General features: G+C 32.2%; 1 pseudogene; it reads right to left on the bottom strand.

Annotated features, from left to right (window-relative positions):
• LOC110263904 lies at window positions 10,336–12,243 on the bottom strand (annotated as a pseudogene).

The following is a 24,297-nucleotide window of genomic DNA, read 5'->3' as shown; positions in this document are numbered from 1 at the left end:
CATGTCGGCGTGTCCGTGTCCGTATCAGTGTCTGTACATCATAAATAATAACATGAATGTAATTATTTTAGGATATTATTTGCTGTAGAAAATAAAGGAGCATTGATATGGTTTAAAAAAGTATATGAAATCTTTTAAACAAATGAAAAAGATGGTAGTAAAAAAAAATGTTACAAAGTATTATGTTATGTTGCCATTCATAAGTGATGTAAAAATATGAATGATGTTTTGAACTTTTATAACCTAAAAGAAATATACTATCAAGAAGAAAGATTCAAATTAAAAAAGATAAAAAGAAATCATAACTGCTAATAAAAAAGATATATATATCCATTTATATTTTTTCTGTATAGAAGACTCATCTTTTGACTATATTTTTTATATACTATTCTTTAATATCATCTACTACAGCAACTAAACAATTTGATTTTAAAAAGGCATTTTTCTTTGGACTTTCTCTAGAATTTTAACTTTTGAAGAAATGCTATTTTTCAAAAATGTTTGTCTTTTCTGTATTTGTTAATATATATTTCCATAAGAACAAATATGTAACTATCCTTTCAATCTACTATATACTTCTTTACTTTTAAAAAACTTAAATTCATGCATCTATTTTATAATTAGCCAATAATTTTCACAGTAACATATTGAACATACAACAAAGTCAATACACACAATTTTATAATAACTTTTATATCCAATGTTAGCTAAAATAAATAAATAAAAAATCAAATAAAAAATGGCAATTACAAAATTTGAAACTGTATAAATTTTTTAAAAATAAGCCATCAAACAAAAGTAAAAAATTTAAGTATAATCTTATTTATAACAACATAACCTTTTTTAAGTATATAAAACTCACTACAATGGTATTTAAGATTTAGATTTAATTTAGTGAAACATTTAAGTTAGCAATACAATGATACAGTTTTGTGTATATCCTACTGAATGTGCATCAAAATTTATTCTTGTTTCCAAGCATAGCCTGAATTGTTTGCTCAAACAAAGATTAAATCTATTCAAGATCAATATTTAATGTGGCTTAATGGCAACCATGATTGACTGGTAACTACCCATGCTTTCTCTTCTACTCCAGCTCCTCCCAGCAAGTATTGCTATTACTAAATGCAATGTGGGACAACACCTTGAGAGTTGAGACCTTTATCTTGTTAAATGCCATATCTTCCTCAATTTAACATAGTTTTTTTGTTGTAGAAATTTTTTTATTTAAAAAAAGAATGCTTTTTTCAGATCCTAATACAAAAGATTGTTATTCTACTTTTAGGTTTGAATTTAAGGTTTAAAAAAAAGTCTGGAAAGGACTTAACCTCATCAACACATTATATGTATCCACTTATTTTTTTATTTCTGATCTCTTCCGACGCTTAAATCAACAGTAACAACCTGCCTCTACTCCAGCCCATCAGTCACTCGAAGCTCCTTGTTATTAGCTTCTCCTATTTTTCATTCTGAATCATCCTCCTTATTTATGCAATGAACCACCCGGTGAATGTTAACAACACATACCATTGCATCACATACTCAAGTCATTCACATTCTTTTATTTTTTCCAAGAAAGAAAAACTCAAGTTGAAACAAAATATAAATAAATAAATGCAGAAAAAAGAAACTTTAACATCGTTAAATCACATGAAAAGTTGTAACTAACACCTACATATTTTCTCCTAATCATCCAATAAAATATAAATATTATCTAAAAAAATTCATATAACTATATTAGATTTGCGGAAGTTCCTCTGACTACTTACATATTTAAAGATGCTAGTGGGTACCAAACACTTGGAAATGAAGCCCGACACTTTCTTCTGAAAAATTAACAAATATTATTAGTATGATATAGCAAACTATGGAAAAGAAAGTGAAAAAAAAAATTAAAAAGGGATACTTTTGGTAGAACGAAGGAGTTGGGATGGAATTGTAACGAAGGAATATTTCCAGTTTTTTCACTCTTTATTTCACAAACTTTGCTCACAAATAATCAAAATTAAAAACTGGTTTACTTCTATGTACAATAATTCTACAAATCAGATAAGTACACAACAAATAAAAGAATTCTTATAAGCCATTTTAAATTCCTTATTCATATATTTACTATTCCTAATAGCTAACACATAAAAGGATTGCTTAACACATTTACAATGCATGTCAATTGCAACCTCGAATTCTCAATGTCTAAGAACTGACATAAGACATGAAAACGGTAAAAAAATCAGCAATATAATTAATAAAAGACAAATACAGACTATCCAACAATAAAATATTAGGAACAAATTTTGTGGGCAGGTCAGAGTAAGCTATGATCTTGATACAAATGGCACAGTTGCTGTTTGAACCTCAACCCCAACTCCGCATCATCCTTTATCAAAGGGGAGATCATGATAATAGCAATGAGACTCTCTTAATAGATATGTTTACCACAAAGTTGAGGCACAACAAATCAAATAAAATCAAATTAGGAGTGGTTGAGAAATCATGAAACCTCATATGTGTATATTGTCTTCAGTTCCTGAGATATTTCTGAAAACTCAATGAGGGGATGCCATAGAAGAACCTACTATCTCTAACATGTTGTGGTAGCTGAACACTAAAAGAATCTGTAGTAAAAGACATCATCAATCAAAGATGTAAACACGGAGTGAACAAATGCACAATTCATAGTTAGTCTAAAATAATTATAAAGAAAGGTGAGTTACCGTATAGATTGGAGCTTCACATCCTCTTTCAATAAGCTTCATTTACATAAAAAGCCATTATAATGAGAATTTCTATTTTAATAGGACATAAATTAAATTATTATGACAAAGATACATCAGATGACTAAAACTTGAATCCACCAACTGGTCCTACTTGAAAAGCACCTTGAATAACATCGTCCATTAGCCCTGGTCCAGCCCCTGACCATGAAGTGCAATCCAAAAGATTTGTAATCTGCATAGCACACATACAAAACAGTAAATAACTATTATTTTCTTTTATAGAAAATTTTTTTATCAGAAATAGAAATAAAAGAGATGAGACATCCTCATATAAATACAAAAATATATTATTAAAATCTAAAGGGATAAGCCATGTACCAATGTTAGATTATCCTTTTTCATTAGTTAGGAGAAAACATTTAAGCAAGCCAGGAGCTTTTCATCATAGGGAAGCCGAAATGGTAATCCAAATTCCTATCCCAAATGAAATCACATTTGAAAGGACTCAATAAAATCCCTAGGATTTTTTTCTATGTCATTAAAAACCTTTGCCAATATCACATTAAATTGCCTAAGCCAAAAACTAATAATGTTTTTCAGAAAGCCAACTTATATTATTCACAGAAAGCAAGAAATAGGCATGAAGTTAGCTCTTCTGCTTGAATGTAAAAATATCTACAATCAAGATATTAAAGGAATATATAGTGAATTTGCTATGGCCTATGGAAAATAGGAATCACTCTCAGTGCATACTATTAACACCTATCACTATTATGTTATTATAATGAAATACTAATTTTGTTATAATATATATCATTGTTGTTATTAACAACCATCATCAACCATATTTATTAAGCACACAGCCATATTAGCCCCAAGAGATGTCAGCTTCGGTTTTGGTATTCAAGCAATGTAGAATGATAATAAACATAAATACAAAATCAGATGGAACCTGCAAGAATCCTATGCTTACCTATTTTTACCCATGAATTACAGAATCATTTACGACAACACTTTAAGCTGTAACTTGTTGGTATATGTGCAAAACCTAAACAACAAAGCAAAAACGACAAAAAAAATCATGCTTGAAGCAATCAGCAAAAGAAAAGAACTCTAATGTTGAAAACTGAAGCCCAATAGTGTTAAAAAAGAAAGATTGAAACTCTATAAAGTGATTAAGTTACCCAAAACTGACCATCTTTAGAGACCTTGAGCGATGAAGAACTTCTCAAAGCTCAATGAACAACAACAACAGTGTCTTCGAAAACCTCATCAGCTTTCACATTACCAAGAGATCCACAACCCGAACCAAAGTTTGAAACCGCAGCAGCTATTCCACCGAAACACTAAGTAAGTAAAATCAAAAGCAAACACAGCGTCGTGCTTCGGCTAAACACGACTCCTAAGGCAAAACGCGTCGCTGCTGCTATAGGGTCTCAGCCTCCTCTCCCATAGAAGGATTCGTTTACCAACCTCAACATGCATACCAACCAACTACAACACCATCAAACTCGCAGACCTTTCCCTTTGCCCTCTTATTCAATTCACGCATTTTCCAGTCTTCCTTTTTGCTTCTGTATTTTTTCTAATCGTGAATGGTTGTGAGATTGAATTGAGAGAGAAACAAATTGAGGAAAGAGAGAGAGGGAGAGAAAGAAAAATGATAAATTCGAAATTTTTTTAAAGAAGATTAAAAGTTTAAAACTCATTCGAAAATTTTTGCGAAAAAATTTCCCCTAATGAGTTTTGTTTAGAATTTGAAATAAAAACATTTGGCTGATCAACGAAAGGCAATCCGTGTGATGGTATTATCAGCCAATCAAATGCTACGATTATCCACTGTATTTGGAAAATTGCAATTTCGGAATTAGGGATACACAAAGTTTGAATTACCTAAAAGTCTTCTGTGCAAAACAACGCTTCATCCGTCTTTTTAGGCTCCATTGTCCAGTCACGCTAGTTTCAACATCCTATTATGAAGAGAAAAAAAACAAAACTACATAGGACAGTTGTCACTCTCTAAGAAATCATTTAACAGTGCTAAATAGTGTGTGAATTTACTGTTTGACTAGTTAACCACTATATATTAATAGATTTGGTTATTTGGATATTTGATTGTAATGATAATAATAATAAACTAAAATTAGTTGTTGTATTTGAATATATGAAGTAGGTCCGAAAGAAACGTGTCATGTACAAAAGTCTTTTTTGGCATTGTGAATTAATGAATGTAGAATTTTTTTTATTTCCTTGCATAGTTGTGTAAAACCGGTGAATTAGATCCTATACCGGTTCAGTTCAATGTTTGAACTGTATAAAGTGAAGAATTGGAATAAATCGGTCAAATTTAAAATGAACCAATAAAAATGGATCAAATTTGATGAAGATCGATCCAATCGGTTGAACCCCGTCCTTAATAAGAGATGTCCTTCACAGCCACCAGGTTGTCATGTTTCTTATTAATATATATGCAAATTATAATACATATAGATATCTTCTATCAAATAGTTTACTTCTATTTAATAGATTTTAATGATATTCTTAAAATGTTAGTGAAAGGATGTATATTAAATTTTAATTTTAAATTTTTTTATTATTTTTTATTTTTTATTTACATAAGACCGGTCAACCAATTCAACCAGTGATCCACCGATTGAACCAATGAACCAATGACCCAATCGTCTGACCGGTTCCCTTGTAAATTGAGGAGGAGTTAGTTCCTCGTATAATATTTTTTTAATTATAGCGTAGTTAGCTTTGGCATATACACCATTCGAATTCCATCATCCCAAAGTAGTTACTGTTCAAATTAATAGATAGATTTTGCGTACATTATTAGTAAATATACACAAGCTAATCTATCTATAATGAAAAAAAAATTCTACTGTATGTCAACTAAAATACTTAATCAAGTTCAATCAAATATTGTTACTGTTCTTTCTTTATCAAGATTCTTTTTTAAGATTATATTACTACATGCAATAATATAATGTTTGAAAAATCACCAATATGTTGATTTTATTCACCGGAGAGGAGCTTCGCATTTATGCCTCGTGACTTTCCCACCTACCCCGGCCACCGATAAAGCGTCTAGATAAATCTAAACATTTATATGAGCCCATGTCGCAAGCTAAGGGAAATGTCATCACCCACCGTGTTATCCCAAAACCTTCCCACTTGGTCATTGTCTTCCCCTATAAAACACCATAATTCTTCGATCCACTCGTAGCACTACACAAACATGAGTTATCCCCCCACAAATCGGCCATATGATTCTTGCTCTCCTGACCACCCTTGGTATGTTTTCCTTTATTGATGGTAGCCGCCGCATTATAAGATTCATCCAACTGGTTTTGTTGAGGGTTTGCTGAATTTTGGGTTTGGCTACCGAACATGAAGGTCGTTCTCATTTGTTGGCAAAGAAGCTTCGCCAAAGGAAGAATGACCATTTGTCGGACATGTCAGTCATAATTTGTCCGTCGACAGTGATCTTGTGGACTGAAAACATTTGTGTATCTGGATCTGTATTGTTTTAGGTGAGAAACATGCAATTCTATGGTTCTTACAGAGTAATCTTGTGTACCTGTAGTGGTATCATTTTAGATTTCATAGTTATTAATACAATAAGAAATTTTTCTATAATTTACAATGATGTTAGGTGTGGATCATCTTACTTAATTCTGGTTGGGGTTGATTGCTGGCTTAGATTGTGCGATTGTGTTGACAGTCGTTGATCATGGTTACCATTAGAAATGCTACAACAGAATCTGCTATTTGAGAAAGTGTAGATAGTTCATTTCCTTTGACGCTATTTTTTCGTGTCTATTTATTAACAGGTGTATGCTGTCATTTTATTTACTATTCATGAAGTCTTTGTAGGAGTATAATTGTAATTTCTTTCTTTGCCATTGATAACTTAATTGTTCCACTTCAGCGTGTTGCATACTTGTATGTGTATTCTTTATGGATAATAGGCATGCATGAACCTGTGAAATTTGTTTTTGTTGGATATATGTCTTGAATATTTGATGCCAGGGTTTGCCATTTCAAGAAAAAAAAACCAATAGCCTTTGTTCTTCTAAATACATGTTATTGTATTCTAAATTTTTTTTTATTTTAGTTGGCCTGATATAATGACTATAGTTGTACAACATCCTTAACAGTAATAAATTGTTATTAGGTTTGAAAATTTTGTTTATTAAAAATAAATATATTTGAATCATATCATCATCATACCAATCAATTAACAAATTTGTTTCAACATAAGAATTTATCATGAAATTGTTCGGTAAGTTATTTTATTTGTACATTTTTATCTGTATATTTTACCTAGTTAGTCTTTTCATAACAATACTTATAACATGGAGTGAATGTTGTAATTTTTATAACGCGATATGTTTCTTCAAATCCTATCTATACTATGCATGAATGTGCTCAGTGCTCCCAATGTGTTTTACTTCTAGGTAAATCTCACTATTAATATTGTGCATGCTATTGCACCCTGTGTAAAATACCTAATTCTCTACACGTGTTGTTGACAGCTTCATTTAATGGGATGAATTTGTATAAAGGCTGAAAATTATATCAATGATGGGTATGACTGTGCAATGCTATTCATTATTCTAATCACATTTGACCATTCCACAGTATACTTCATGAGAAAGATCATCAAAAATCCAAAAAACGAAGAATTTCAGAGGTAATACATCCTTCTATTAATGTAACTACTAAACATTTTATTATATTTTCATTTAGATCAAGCTAATCTAGAAGAAAAATATTTTTGTGTGGTTTTGCTAACATCAACATTGTATTATCACTGCACTCCTTTGCTTTGGTGTTAAAGAGGTATATTTCTATTAGAATTTTTTTCTATAAATAGAAATATGTGCATTTAGTTTGTGTTTTTAATTTTATTTTCATATTTTCAGTTTTTAGAATTTTGTGAAAGAAAAAAATTAATGATATGAGTGTATTTGGTTTACATATTTATTTTTTGTTTTTATTTTTTGGATTTTTTTAGATATTTATAAAGAAAAATGGAAAAAAATAGATGAAAACAAAAAATAAAATGTTATTGTTATCTTTTTTTCTTGAGAACATTGAAAAAAAGCAAAAAATAAAAAATAAAAACACAAACCAAGCGCATTGTCTTTCTATTTTTACTTCAAATACGTACTAATAAATATAGCTTTAACATAAGTACTTAACATAAGTAAAAGAGAGATAAAGGTACTAAGTCAATTAACCAAGCTATATATATAATTACAGTCTAGATTATACATGTGTACCTATCGGATAAAATTGTGCTTGGGTTATACCCTTGAAGCATTGGATGTTGGATAAGATTATATATATTTCTATCTCCAGTACCCATAAGACTACTCTTATGATGGAATCCCAATATATATATATATGATTAATTGCCATTAAATTAGAAACCTAATATGTAGTACTAACATGCATATATAAGTTTATAAATTATACAAAGGAAAAACAAATAATTTGTACCGTGATGACTTGGTTAATCCGTTTTTTTCTCCTAAACAGTTGAGAATATAAGAAAATAAGTGACAAATCATTAAATAATGATAATGATGAGTTAGCCAGTTAGGATATGCTAAGAAAATATATAGATTCAACTAAGTTATTATTTTTAATAAAAAATTAAATGGGTTGAACAACATAAATTCATGATATATGCAGAGTGCAATGGTATGAAATATAGTCACATCAGTGGATATATGTCCTTTGATGTTTGTAATTTAGCTAGTGGTTACCTTAGATTCAAATCTAGATGGACTGGATATGAACTTCCTACAAGGTACTTTAAATCGTTATTTCAATCTTCGACTTGCATTTTGGTATCTTATAGTTACCGATTACTTTTCCATTGCTCTTTCTGTAATAGGTACTTTTTGTTCGGGGTAGTTGGGATGCTTGCTGGTTCTGTAACAATTTTTTTTCTTATAAAGGTTTTGATGCAGTAGCCAGCACTACCTAAAAGGTAGTGTAAATGATGATGCAATGCAGATTGTCTATTCAGGTTTCAAAATGTCATTTATGTGCTGTATACATACATAATTGAGGAGCTTCTTCTAGCTACTTACTATTGTGTTAGTTTGATCAACAGGTTAAAAAATCCTCATTGCGATTTGCCATTGGGTATTGGTGGTTCTGGTCTCTATTGTTATTGTTGGTTTAGTACTTTATTCTGCAATTGATCCTGACACCCCTATATTGTCTGCATTTGCAGACCATAGGATTCAATGGGCAGTGTAAGTGAATAATTAAGCTATGCTATAGTACTTATGATACATTGGTTGGCTATGTTCAGGTTTCTTTATTCATTTGATTCCCTTCAGATCAGGGCTGAGATGTGTTTGCTGAAAACTCACGTAAATATAATACATGATTTAACTCCTATTTTCTGTTCTAAACATCACGCGGTATAGTACTACTACATAAGCTAACAATTCCCTTCAATATATAAGAAACTTTTGCATCATGAAGTTAACATTTTTGCTCTGGAATATAGTTGCTACTAAAGTCATAATTTCTTACATGACTGTAGGTATTATTTTTCTTACATAGTTTCTTATTTCAAATAAAATATACAGAGATAGGGATCAGCAGTAAATTTTTTATCCGCGCTTTTTTAATCTATTTGAGAGTTTTTGATAGAAAAAGATAATAATGTTGTGCAATAAAGTTGTGTCGTCTTCCTTTTTTTATCATAAAAGAATATACTTTTTCTAATTATTTAACTGCTAGCTTACCTGTTTATGTTAATAATACGCATGCTCTATCCTTAGTGGATTATGATAATAATAATAATATGTATAGAAATACACTAAGTCTACATAAAAATGCTATTTTGTAGAAAATAACTTCCCTTCCATTTTTTTCGTTGTCAAGACGGAATGTTTTGCTATTTTGTTTCTCTTGTACCCACTGAAACCTTTGTCTATAAATAAAAGATTTAAAATTCTCTGATATAGGATCTACTTCGATATTTTAAATATGAAAATAAAAGATTAGTAGCAAACACTGTATACATGGTGTGAAATTATTTTATAACTGATAATTTGGACTAATATATTATCTCTATAAGGAACATATACATTTTATATGTCAATCTTTATTTTTTGTTGTGATTAGTTCTGGCTAGTAATGTTGCATATTTTCTTCGGTGAAAATAATTCCGAAACTACATGTGTTATTGACATGAGGAATTGATTCAATGAAGACATATAATGATATAATTCATTAGCATTATTGAGGGGAGAAGTGGCAGGAAAAAATTTCAAATACTTTGATATTCTACCAAAGCATGGTTTGCATCCAACAAAAAAAATCGATATGTTAACTACTACTATAATATTTTGTCTCTTTCAACAAAGTATATTTTTTAAAGTATAAACTAATTATGCTATTAGTTCGAGTGATAACTCTGTTATCAACATATATTTTGCCGTTAGTGTTAATGAGAAAATTGAAAGAATGCATCCCCTAAATTATCATCTGGTATTTTTTTTTTTTGAACTTTTATATACTTTTGCAATATTTAGGTTTTTAGCAGTGGCAAAAAGTCTATTTTTCATTTTCTTTTCCCATGTGTTGTCAAGCGAGACTATTGCGTACATTATTCATACGTGAGAGAAATGTAATTTTTCGCGATATTTGATGATATGCTTGGGTAATTAAAAACACTTGTAGTCCGTATAATCATCCATGCTTGAATAAGTTGTCATACAACATTTTTTGGCCTAGTGTCTGTTTAGTTTTCTAACCAACATTCCTAAACACTTTTTTATATACCACGTTGTCGATTTCTATGTTGTTATCCTCATCGTGGCATATCAATATTTTTAACCCTGCTCTATTTATAACTCTGAATACTGTAACATATAACTAACCATGTGTAAAGACTAATTTTTTTTTTAGGATCAACCCAACTTTAGACAACGATTGGCCTTGACTTATTAATGGCCATCATATATGATACCATTATCGGAAATTGTCTACGTTGAAAGTTGAAAGGTATCCTATGATCAGATGGAGTTAAAGTCATTCTTGGGATGAAAACCTTTTGGCAACTATTTGATCCTGTTAGGCTCCTTGCTTCTATTATGTGTTTACCAATTTTGGTTATGACTAAGCGAGTGTCATTGCATAACCCAGATGAGTGGTCAATATTACAGAATAACATTATAGGTGTCCCAACCTTGAGTGTCAATTCATGGTTTGGCACCCCAAAGCATTTAATCGTGTTTAGGAACTCAGGTGTGTGAATTGATGCGGTGATGTCATTAGCAGGTTCTGTTTCACATGCTTTGTCTGAGCTATAAAAGGTTTGCACCTCAGTTTGGTTCAAACTCATCATGTAATTATTGATTTCATCAACAATATGCAGTGTGAGTGCAAGTATGGACCGATTCTGAATATTGAATAATGGATACATAGTTTGTCCCATCAAACAAATCCGGATATATTGCTTTGCAAATAGCTACGATGGGGTCATCCCAATCCTTTATCATGATATCATCCGAGATTTTGACTTTATCAACACCATCCTTATGAGTGTCATGGTTTCCATCACTGATCTTAAGAATCCATTCTTCAAATTCCTTTAAGTCTTTTATTTTTTCATCATCATGTGTAGCTTTTCAGCCACATGTTATTTGATAAAGTAACTTGCAACTCTCTCAGTTGTAAGATGAATTTATCATTATTGCATGTACAATATCTTACCTACTACCTTTGGGAATAACAGGAAGTATCTGTCGAAAATCCCCACTGAATACAACTATCTTTCCTCTGAATGGCTGATTTTGACTATTCGGATTACCAAACCTCAAGATATCCCTCATTGTCCTATCAAGCGCTTCAATGCAATGTTTATTAACCATAGGAACTTCATCCCATATTATTAACCGAGTCTTTATTATCAACTCAGCCAATGCACCGCCTTGCTTTATGTTGCATGTTGAAAATTTGTCAAGGTTGAGTGGGATTGCGAAACATGAGTGTGCCATCCTACCACCTGGTAACAATAAGGATGCTATCCCGCTTGACGCAACTGTGATAACAATCTTCCCTTTTGATCTAACTACAGCAACTAGTGTCTTCTAAACAAATGTCTTTTCAGTCCCACCGTATCCATATAGGAAGAAGACCCTCTCTTTCCCATTATTCACAGTTTCTATAGTTTGTTCATGTACTGATCTTTGTTTTTCTGTTAGTCGTTGCAGATATGTTGTGTGTTCCAATATTAGATTACGTCTATCATATCGAAGTTCATCGTGAATCAGTCTATTAATCCCAATGTGCATCAAAAGTATATAACATGCCTCCATGTTTGGGTATGGCATAGAATGGTAGTCTTTTAAGCTCTTATTGTAAGCCTTCAATAAATCTTCAATTTCAATTAGAATCAAGTCCTTCAGCTCTTCATCTATTATATGTAAACCTACATTGGAATTAAAAGGCTATGGTCAGATGAAACCATAATAACACTATCAAGTTACGTGCATGCCATTATTTCTGAAACAACAAGGATATCTATTACTATATTGAATTTCCCATATACTTCAAATGACTATTTATACATCAAATGTGTGTCCTATTGTGAGATTATAGCAAGTATATATAACTGTTTGAACTCATTGATATGATTTTCCTAATAGCATTCCTTGAAAAAGAACTAATAGTCTTTGTTCTTCAAAACACATGTTAATTCATTTTAAAAGTTTTGTATTTTAGTTAGGCTAACGTCATGACTATGGGGTTGAACAATATCCTTAATAGTAATAAATTGTTATTATGTATGAGGATTAGTTATTCATTTACAATAAATATACTTGAATCATATCATGCTTGTACAAATCAATTAAGATATTTATTTCAACATAAGGTTTTTCATGAAGGTATCCAGCAAGTTATTTTGTATGTACAATTTTTTTTATTTGTTTTGGTTAGTTAGTCTTTCCATAACTACTAAAAATGGAGTAAATAATGTAATTTTTATAACATGATGTATTTCTTCAAGCTCCTATCTATACTATGCATGCATGTGCTCTAATGTATTTTTCTTGTAACTAATTCTCACTACTGTTATTGTGCATACTATTGGACTCTGTGCGAAATATCCAATTCTTTGCACGTGTTGTTGACAGGTACATCTAATGGAATAGATTTAGGTAAAGCCGGAATATTGTATCAATAATGGGAATAGTTGTGCAAGGCTCTTCATTGATGCAATCACGTCTGACCATTCCAGGCTATATTTCATTAGAAGGATCATCCAAACAACAACAGTTCTTGTGTAACCCAGATTCTTGTAGGAAATGAAAGTAACGCTGTTCTTGAAGTTTGTTAGTGAGTGGTAAGTTGACTTTGCACCATTCGAAACTTTAGCCTCGTAAACCAACTTCTATCGCAGATCAAATGTTATGATTGATGATGGATCTGTTAGGCTAAGTCCATCCCATCCAATCCAAAAAACGACATCGTTATTCACAACAGACTTAGGACCCATCTTTCTCACATTACGCTCAAAGCTACCTGAATCTTTCCAGTCAGCATCCCATGAGTTATATAGCGTCCATGACATACTCTACCCTTGCAACTACTTTTTGTTTACATGCAATATACAATACTCCATGCTATTGTACGTATAACCAAAAGCGTAGAGTGACATAGCATGGGACTGATATTTCCTTGCCTCATTAAGAACGAACTTCATCTTTCGGGTGAGCGGGTTCCATATTAGAAAGCAGCAATCAAGTCTACCCTAAGAGAACCTCAGACAAATAACTCCATGGTTGAACCCAATCATTGAGTAGAAGCCAAAGTTGTTAATGGCTAACCGTATCGGAAGTTGATGCTCTGCTCCAGATTCGTCATGTGCTCTAACAAATATTGAGAGTTTTGGTCGGAAAGTGGGTATCCAATCCCAACTATTAGATCTCGTTTCCTAGCCTTGTTCTCCTTCCAATTCTGGTTAATAAACATTGGGGTTGATAAGTAAAAGTTCCACACCTTACTCAGTGTCTTGCATCTACCAACAGTCTTTGGGTCAGCTTTGACAAAGATCTTCCATAGAAGATCATCCACAATGTGTGGTAACTCTACCCTTCTAGGCATGATATCACTCATCTTTGAAACTAAATGGAGATGTGTTTGGGATATGGTGTTTGGTGAACAAATGATGTGTTTGTCCACGCATTTGCCCATTTTCTATCAATATGTATTTATAAAGCTGGCTATGTGTGTCTCTTTACTAATGTAGACTACAGTTTCATTTTATGTTTAGTTTAAATGGCAATATGGATATTTAAGTGTCTTATTATCTCATGATCATTATTTTAGACTTAAAAGATTTGTCATTTATGCTTCTACAAACGTATACATATCTTTCGATATCTTACAGTAAACATGTCTAGCTAATTGAGAAAGTATGAAATATATTTTTTATTATCTTCTATTTTTTTCCATGTGTAATTGTTATATATTTACTGATAAACTTTCTAGTAGATTTGGCCAAGCACTGGCTTGAAAATGTTAAGCTCTTCTCAATGATAGTTGTCACCTGAACGGATCCTAATAAGCCATGAACATGATCTGGTAATCGAAGCTTTTTTTTCATATTCCATTTTTATTCACTTGTTATTTTCTCTCTTTTGTTAATATACTAAAAAAAATCGTCTGATGTATCTTTTTTTTCTTTTCAGATCTAGCTTTTACATAATATAAGTAACCCTATTTTAAACTTCACACATATCTGCATTACCTCTCATTTTTATTCTCAATGTGGCTTAGATTATTTATTTATTCATGAAATACTATTTCCGTTGTATGATATATTTACATCATGATTTGCTCTCTTTTGTTAAAAAACTTTAGATTCATATCGTCTGATATATCTTGTTTTCTTTTTAACTTTTTCTTTTCCATTATATTAGTAACTGTATTCTAAACATCACACACAACTGCTTTACCCGTTATATTTGTAACACATTGGGACTTATAAATAAACTGACCTTTTCCATACACGGCTCTTTTCTTGTTCATTATGAATAGACCTTTTTTACCTAGTAGATCAATGGTGTTATCATTTGGATTTATTATTCCCTAAGTCAAAATGTTTGACCATCCAGACTATATATCGTTTATGTGAACAATACGGGATATCATCTTTGTAACACCCCGAAGTTTTAGGACGAATAAGTTTCAGGTTCATAGCACTTCGTTTGGTTAATTAAATGTCAATTGGAAGTGCTGCCCTGTTTCAAGTAATTGGTTCTGAATTTTCTACGAATAGCCCAACTTCCAAGAGACATAATTAACTCTACAAAATATCTATGAGCATGATTGTACCCAATTAAATTAGACTTACAAATATTTAAAATCCCTTTGGAAGCAACTCAAAATGCCAAATATGTCAAAAGTTATAGTGGCTGGAAGTTGATACTGTGAACCAGAAAATTAGAAAATTCTGCAGCAACCACTAAACTTCAAAAATTCACATCTTCCAAATCACTTGGCCAAATTCATTAAAATTTTTATGGAGAAATCTTGACCTCTTGAAGTTTATTAAAAAAATAATTTCTCTCGTAAAAACTAGCCAGATTACTCCCAGAATTTATTTTAAGTTGCTGTCCAATCTGTTTCAAAATTTCTGCAGCAAGGCTCCCTAATTTTTCCATAACCAAATTTGATCCTCTAAGTTTCTAACTTATACCAATCAATAATCCTCATTACTCATTACTATATCTATATGAATTATGTCATAACTCCACCCAAGAGCCTCAGTTCCATATACATCAAGAATTTACACAATAAACATAACATGATCACACTTTCACAACATTAAAAATTTGCACTACATCTAACAACAATAATTCAACCAATTAATAGAATTTTCAATGACATCAATCATGTTAGCTCATCATCATCAATCAAGATTACATCTAACAATCACCCATAGCTAATCTACAATCCTAACCCTTACTTCTTTTTGAAGTTAAAAATTCTATTTCTGCTTCTTCCTTGAAATAAAATCCTAGTCACACAGAATTGAAGCTTCAGCCTCTCCTCTAAGGACAAACGGTCGACCTCAGCTTGAGCAAGAGAAGAGTTCTTGCTTATGGTTACCACTGTTCTAGCAAGAATTAAAATTAGAATGGTAGAGGTAGAATAAGGGGAAGAATAGGATTTCTTTCTTTGAATTTGAAGAAGAAGAAAAAGGAAAGTTACTGGGTCTCACGCCCAACAAGGATGCTTCGAAGATTCAGAGCGATGAGAGGTGGTACGCCTATCTTCTTGCTATATGGATAGCTCCTTCCTTCCTCTTCAACTTCGTTTTGTTCTTTTCTCTGTTCTTTTCTTTTGTTTGTGCATGTCTTTGATTTGAAGAGAATGAGGAGCATTAGATTCATTAGGTGGAAGAAAAGGAAGTGTAGTGAGGTGGTGCAGAGGCTTCGTGTCTTCTCCTCCTTCTAACACAGCATCAACGCATGTCTGAGGAGGTGTAACCAGAGTTCCAAACGATGCTGAGAGAGAAGGTAATCAGAGTTGGGTTTAATTGGGTGGGAGGTGGTTTGGTTGGGCCAAAAGAAAAGAAACCACCCCGGTTCAGGATTTGGTTCATTAAGATAGTGTGGTTCAATGATTCATTTATCAACTCTTTTCAAGAACAACTAAAGAAATGATTAAGTTTTATAGAAGTAATTATTCCACAGAATAATCAAGAACAATTAAAGAGATGATTAAAATCTTATAGAAATAATTATTCCACAGAATAATTGAATCAGAAGGGTAATTTTTTAAATTACCGAATCTCGCCGTTAATTAAAACAGAGTAAAATAATATTGAATTTGGTGATATAAGTTAAATTTTATTCCTCTACCTTAATATCTATCAATCACACACAGATATAAAGTCGTGAAAAATCATAATTTTTTTTTGAAAGGAATGAAATTTTCAGGGTAGAAAGGTAGGGTTCTTATATTCTACCTCCCTAAAAAAAATTTTGTCCTCAAAATTTCATTACCTCGAGTGAGGGGATCGGTTTCGGTAGTATTTTTCGCATCCATAACAAATACCCTTCCTGGCTGTTGCTGCCCAGGGGAAACAAATTCAGCCCTTCGTCATGTGCATTCTTTGGCTACGTGTCTCGGCTTCCCGCAATTATAGCAAACCCCAAATTTTGGCAGACAGGGCCTGCCTCCATGATTCCTTCCACACACAGTGCATGTCAGTTTTGGTTGGGTCAGTTGCGGTTGTTTGCCTAGGTCTGGCTGCCGAGTTACTTTGAAGCTTCTTCCTTGAGGAGCGAGGTTACAATTGAAATTCCTTGTTGGAAGATTCTTTTGGTTAGTTTGTGCTACCACCAACTTCTTTACACATTACTCTGTCAATTGCCTCTTATTAACTAATTCCACAAAATTCTGAATTTCCATTTGGCCCACATGAGCTAACAGTTCTTCCCTAAGTCCTCCTTCGAACTTGATGCACTTTCATTTCTCGAATGTAGCTTGTGCTCCTTGACAAACATTTGAGAATCGGCATAACTCTTCAAACTTGTGAGTATCTCAGTGACTGTCATGTTTTCCTGTCTCAACTGAAGCAACTCTACTGAGGAAAATATTTTTTATAGAATTTAGTTGAAAATTCCTCCCAAGTGATGCCAACAGCTTCTCTTCCCAGTAGTTGAAGCACCCCCTGCCACCAATATTGCGCATCGTTCCTCAGCATATAGGCAGCAAACTCTATATGCTGTGCTTTGGGGACTTGTTATGCTCGCAGTGATCGTTCTATTTCCTTAAACCAGTCATCAGCTCGCGTAGCACTAGTGTTTCCATTGAACTGCGGCGGATTGATTTTCAAGAAAGAGGCTAAAGTCATTGGCTGGTTATCATTGTGTAATCCATCTTTAGCTTCGTCGCCATTTCAATTTTCATGTCTAGTCTCATGGTTACTTCCAGCTCCATTGTGGCAATCAAGATGTTCAGCTACTCGGTTGGTAGCAGCTATCGAGTCACGTACAGCAGCAGCCATAAGATTTACATATTCGAGAATAGCCGTTGCATCGAGGATAGTTCCCTCACTTATTCCCTCCAGTCAAGGGCGTCCTCGCCTATTCACAGCCATTTGAGTCCTATCAACAGCCAATAATCAATATTAAGGTGATCAGTCTTAATATATCAAAATCAAGTATTAATATTACTACAATGGATGTTTACATACTTTCATGCAGAATATATTACAAAAATATCCTAACTGTATGGCATAAAAAGATTTAGAGTATGCGAGAAAGCATAGTCAGTCCATCTCAAGGCTCAAAGGAGGAACTGCTTTGATACCAATTTGTAACACCCCTAAGTTTTAGGATGAACAAGTTTCAAGTTCATAGCAGTTCGTTTGGTTAATTAAATGTCAATTGGAAGTACTGTCCTGTTTCAAATAATTGGTTCTGAATTTCCTGCGAACAGCCCAACTTCCAAGAGACATAATTAACTCTACAAAATAGCTATGGGGATGAAATTGTACCCAATTAAAGTATACTCATAGATCTTTAAAATTCCTTTGGAAGCAACTCAAAATGCCAAATACGTCAAAAGTTATAATGGCTGGAAGTTGATACTACAAAACCAGAAAACCAGGAAATTCTACAACAACCACTAAAGTTCAAAAATTCACATCTTCCAAACCACTTGGCCAAATTTCTTGAAATTTTTACGGAGAAATTTTGACCTCTTGAAGTTTATTAAAAAATTAATTTTTCTTGTAAAAACTACCAGATTGCTCCCAAAATTTATTTTAAGTTGCTGTCCAATCTGTTTCAGAATTTCTGCAACAAGACTCTGTAATTTTTCCATAACCAAATTTGATCCTCTAAGTTTCTAACTCATACCAATCAATAATCCTCATTACTCATTACCATATCTATATGAATTATGCCATAACTCCACCCAAGAGCCTCAGTTCCATATACATCAAGAATTTACACAATAAATATAACACGATCACACTTTCACAACATTAAAAATCTGCATTACATCCAACAATAATAATTCAACCAATTAACATAATTTTCAACAATATCAATCATGTTAGCTTATCATCATCAATCAAGATTACATCTAACTCACCCATAGCTAATCTACAATCCTAACCCTTACCTCTTTTGAAGTTAAAAATTATATTTATGCTTCTTCCCTGAATCAAAACCCTAGCCACATGGAATTGAAGCTTTAGCCTCTCCTCCAAGGACAAACGGCCGACCTCAGCTTGATCAAAAGAAGAGTTCTTGCTTATGGTTACCACTGTTCTAGCAAGAATTGAAATTAGAATGGCAGAGGTGGAATAAGGGGAATAACAAGATTTCTTTCTTTAAATTTGAAGAAGAGGAAAAAGAAAAGTTGCCGGTTCTCACCCAACAAGGGTGCTTCGAAGATTCAGAGTGATGAGAGGTGGTGCGCCTATCTTCTTGACGCGGATAGCTCCTTCCTTCCTCTTTAGCTTCGTTTTATTCTTTTCTCTGTTCTTTTCCTTTGTTTGTGCATGACTTTGATTTGAAGAGAATGAGGAGCATAGATTCATTAGGTGGAAGAAAAAGAAGTGGAGTTAGGTGGTGCATTAGATTTATTAGATTCATAAGAATTTCATCATATGTATATCAACCTCATAGCTATCAAGATTGCGATTCTCAATAAGGATTATATTATTTATTTATTCTTTAAAAAAATATTTTCATTGCCATAAGTTATTTATATGTGGGCTTAAAACATGCTACTCTCGGACCTTTGCATAATAAAACACGCTGACTGCATTGTAAACTTCTTAATTTCTCATTGCAACTTGATATGTCCATGTATTCTTTTTACCAATCTATATTAATAAATATCATTCCAAGACCATGCATTTGTCAATATTTAGAAAAGCAAAAAAGGCATTCATGCGTCCTGTAATTTAATACACACTATTCACGGATACTGGTCATGTATACTATTTTTTACTACACTTATATTATTGCTTTGACATTGTAATGTACTAATTGATCATAGATATGCTTGAATATTAATAATGTCACTATTTATCCATGATATTATGAGTCTTTTTTTTTTTGTCCTAATAAAATCTACTTTCCAAAATAGTTGTTTCTTTAATTTGATTTTTTCTTCATCTTTCACGCAATGATTCGTGAGTTTTTCTTCAAGATTTATTTGGATATCATCCATATAGATCTGTCACACATAGTAAAACTTATTATACTGACATCTGTCCATCTAAGAAGAAGACCCTACTTTTATCAAGATTTTGTAAAATTTTTTTCCTTCACATTTGCTTTTAACACTCAAAAACCTAAGTCATGTTTTGTCTTACTATTACTATAATTGGTCTTGTCAATACTTTTTATTTTTTTAACTTCGATTTAGTCATATACAACTGGAAGATTTACCATGGGATTTTTCTAGTTATTGATGCTCACCTAATTGTAAATACCTATTTTCTTACTATCTGGTGTAATAAAATTATTTACTTACAAATGGTAAGAAAATATAATTGCGCCATACATTGTTTGCAACGTATATTTCCTTTTCACTTTTCTCACGTTTTTAGCTTTTGTAAAGAAATATGTATTATTTAGCAGGCATTTTTAGCATGATTGATCTAATAGAGATTATCATTTATTGTGATTTTTCCCTTTATTTGGTAACAAAAGAAAATGACTTCCTTATAAAATATACCTTCTTTTTTCGTTGTTATCTTTATTCTCACATATTAACCCAGAAAGTTAAATAAATCTTTAGATTATAGATAGGGAGATAACTTAATGTTGATAGCTTCAAAAAAAAAAATGGTTAGCATATGCCACATAGTACTACGACATAGTTCAAGTAAATTTTCACAAAATAACCCACATACTACTACTACATAATTCAAGTAATTATCGTTAGAGTAGTTACCAACATAGTACTGGATAAATCTTGCACACCATTATACTCGCCAGTTAATTTTTCTCATCAATTAACTGAATCTTCTATTTTTTCCTAGCTTTCCTACTGAAACGATTAGTAGAAAATTGACCTTCTTCTTCATTCTGGGACAAGCTTTTCGCAGCATCGTTTATCCCACTGAAAGCACTTTTAGCCGAGATTTTAAACTTGCCACTTGACACGTTATCTTTAAGGTCATCCTACAATAAGTGACCCTCATTAGTCAACTATTCACAATACAACATTGATTTATGGACGACTAATGAAATGAAAAATTAAAGTTTAATATATATTCTTAGTTTCTTACCATGCTAAAATGAGGATCAATATCAGTTTTAAGGTTGACAACATGGCCTGACATATCCACCGAGTTTCTACAGCCATTTTTCTACCCAAGTAACATATCTCTGTTTACATACTATACTTGATAACTCATAACGTACATGTAAAATTCTAATACAATATTTAATGTAGAAAAAGAGACCATACTGTGATGTTTGTAGATGAATTGGTCTGCATTTTCTTGGGCATGTTCTTCTCCACAAGCTTCTCATCATTACATACCTAACTAACCATGTAATTTTGATCGTATTGCTTGATGTTTGCCGCTCTATCATTTATCTTGAATAGCGCCATTTTATCCATGATATTATCGAGGGTGGGAGTATTCTTTATCAACAACCTTTACATAAAGTACAATTTATGATAAGTTTTATCTCACAAACATGAGAAATTAAAGGTGATTATACATAATTTAATAATTTGTGAAGTTACCTCCTCATCCATAACTTTTTTAGCAATCTTTCTAGCCAATTGTGTTGTTTTCCTGTCCCACAATAACAAAGTCATGCTCCCTATTCCATCATATATCATCACCTCAAGTTTGTACTTATTATTGCGTGAAAAAGAAATTGGTTGCATTAGTGATAACATGAAGCATTGAAAAAAAATGAAATGAAAAATTTGTTGGCATTTATCAAAGTTCATAGGTTTTTATTTCACGTACCTAATGACGGCACATCCATGTGTGTCCATACTTGGTGCATTCATATCTTTTCCCGATAGGAGTGTCAACTTTTTTTGGGCACCTCCTATATGGCTTGTAATACCAATTGCTCTTGCTTGCATTTATGGATACTATAGTTGCAGCAATCCATACGAGACCTTCCTGAAAATTGGCACCCATTAGAAAAATGAATCTAGATACAATCCATTTACATAACTGTAATATTTACTAACAAAAAATCTACTTGCTCGGTCATTTTTATTTACGAATGAAAATATTTTCTAAGAATTACTATTTTAGATTATGCAGAAAACTAAATATAAGGTCTTTCCTTTTACTGAGTCAATTGTAGCTAATGTTTTTAAACTTTACTTAGTAAAACTATTTACAATAAACTTATACATATTCTGACAACGATAATCATGGCTAATAATAACATGAGCAGCACTTAAGTAAAGTAGAAATTAGTTCTACTAAAAACTATACCTAGCGATATTACAGTAGTATTTGAACTTATTCCTTGTAATGGTTCCTTCTGAATGGTTGCCTTTATAGTTTCTCACCATTTAATTAAACAATTGACTACGTGTGCATTTTTTTATCAACACATTTTGTCTATGCACTTTAAAAGCTATAGTACACTGTATATATTTTGTTCCCTTAACTAACACATCTTATCATACCATGAGCAATTCATTAACATCACTATTTATCTATATGAATAGATAACACACCATGTTATAAACAATTAATTTTAATGGGACATGAAGAACGTCACATTAAAATAGTTTCTTCCACTTGCTAAAACAAGTGTATATATATTATATGTTTATATCAACACATTGTGTCTATGCATTTTATAGTTTATAGTACATTGTATATATATTGTTTCTTTAACTATATCAGCTTTTCATACTATAGCAAATAATTAACACGACTATTTGTCTATATCAACAAATTAACACTCCATGTTAATGAACAACTAGGTTTAATGAGACATGGAGAGGGTCATCTCAAAAGAATTCAAAACTTCTATGATGGTCTTTGCAACTACAGATCCCTGGTTCAAATCCTCAACACCTAACCACCGGTCCTGCAAAAATACTTGACTTATCCTGGAAAAACTAGATGATGTACCACATAACATCCTACAAAAATCCAAGATATCAATTTAAGCAAAATTATTAAACCATGTCGCGTAACTTTAATACGTATGAATGCAGATAATAAAAAAACACATGTTATGTATAAGGGTACCTGCTTCTAAACCCAGCAACTTCTTTAATTTCAGGGTCAAAATGCAGCTTTGATACATAAAAATGACTCTGCATCAACGTAGTACCTATTTCACAACATCAATGTTAGTTATAATTTGCATATTATAACTTGTAAAGTACATATTATGTTAAGATAAATTGTTAGCTTTTCAATTTTATTAACCCTTACCATTTCACCTATGTGCTTTAAAATATTGAAACACCACAATCAATGGCTCTACTCTCCCATCTTCAACATGAGAGAGAATGAGATCTACTATATCACCGAACAAAATACAGTTGATACGGTTGTTTCTGACATTTTGTTGAACACCAACACATAGTATACTACTCTCCATAAAATCTAAATAGTCAAAATGTAAAAATAAAGTAAATTTATTTCACAGCATACTCTAAGTCTTGCAGGATTATCACCAAACCCTTGGTCTTCATCCTTTTGCTAGTAATCAAATCCCTTGGATCTTTCTTCTCAACAACTTCGGCTATTAAATCTACGTAACATTTCAACATGGACATACCACTTGTTAGTACTTTTACAATGAATGAGCAAGTATAAATTTGCTTTGAAAGAAAAGAAACTTCTCACCAAATAGTTCAAAGTCGTCGACTTTCTCAACTGTCAAGAGCTCTACAATGGACTTAAGGTGCCATGCGACCAGAGGGAAACTTGGGTTTTGGACATGATTCACAATGGTCCTATGGGTAAAAACCAAGATCCACTTAAAAGTGACTTGTCTTCTTGTTCTTTCCATGTCGAACAACAAAGTTGCTCATGGTGTACATCTAAAACTCAGTTATAACACGACTCCATTTCTTAAAAAATGGGCGTAGGGATTGAGGCGTGCATCCTTGTTCCCTGCGATTTTTTCAAGTAACATGTTAAATACAGTATTTGTTGTCAATGTTCCAGATGTAGTGATAAAGAATAACTAATAAAAGAAAACCCATTTTAGTTAGTTAGCATACCTTGCTATCTTGAAGTACCATTTCGATCGAGAAAATCTCTTTCTGGCCAAACTTGCTAAGGACTTCCCATTTTCTATCGACATATGCCTTAAAGTTCCATGCTTACTTCTTCGCATTCACATCAGCAAAGAAATCATATATTTCTCCCATTGGGTCCAAGGTTTTGCTGGAGAAACTTTGAAAAGGAAGCACATGAAAACTTTTAGTGAGAAAAGAATATGACTGGATGTGAAGTCTGTGTATCTTTTTGGCATGTAGCTCTACTTTTTAAAACATATTGTTCTGATAGGGATAGCTTTTATATATACAGATTTTTATATATAAA

Source organism: Arachis ipaensis, chromosome B06 (assembly GCF_000816755.2).
Source record: "Arachis ipaensis cultivar K30076 chromosome B06, Araip1.1, whole genome shotgun sequence".
Classification (NCBI taxonomy): Eukaryota; Viridiplantae; Streptophyta; class Magnoliopsida; order Fabales; family Fabaceae; genus Arachis; species Arachis ipaensis.
Note: the sequence above shows the minus strand (reverse complement) of the source record. Positions and strands in the feature narration are given on the sequence as shown.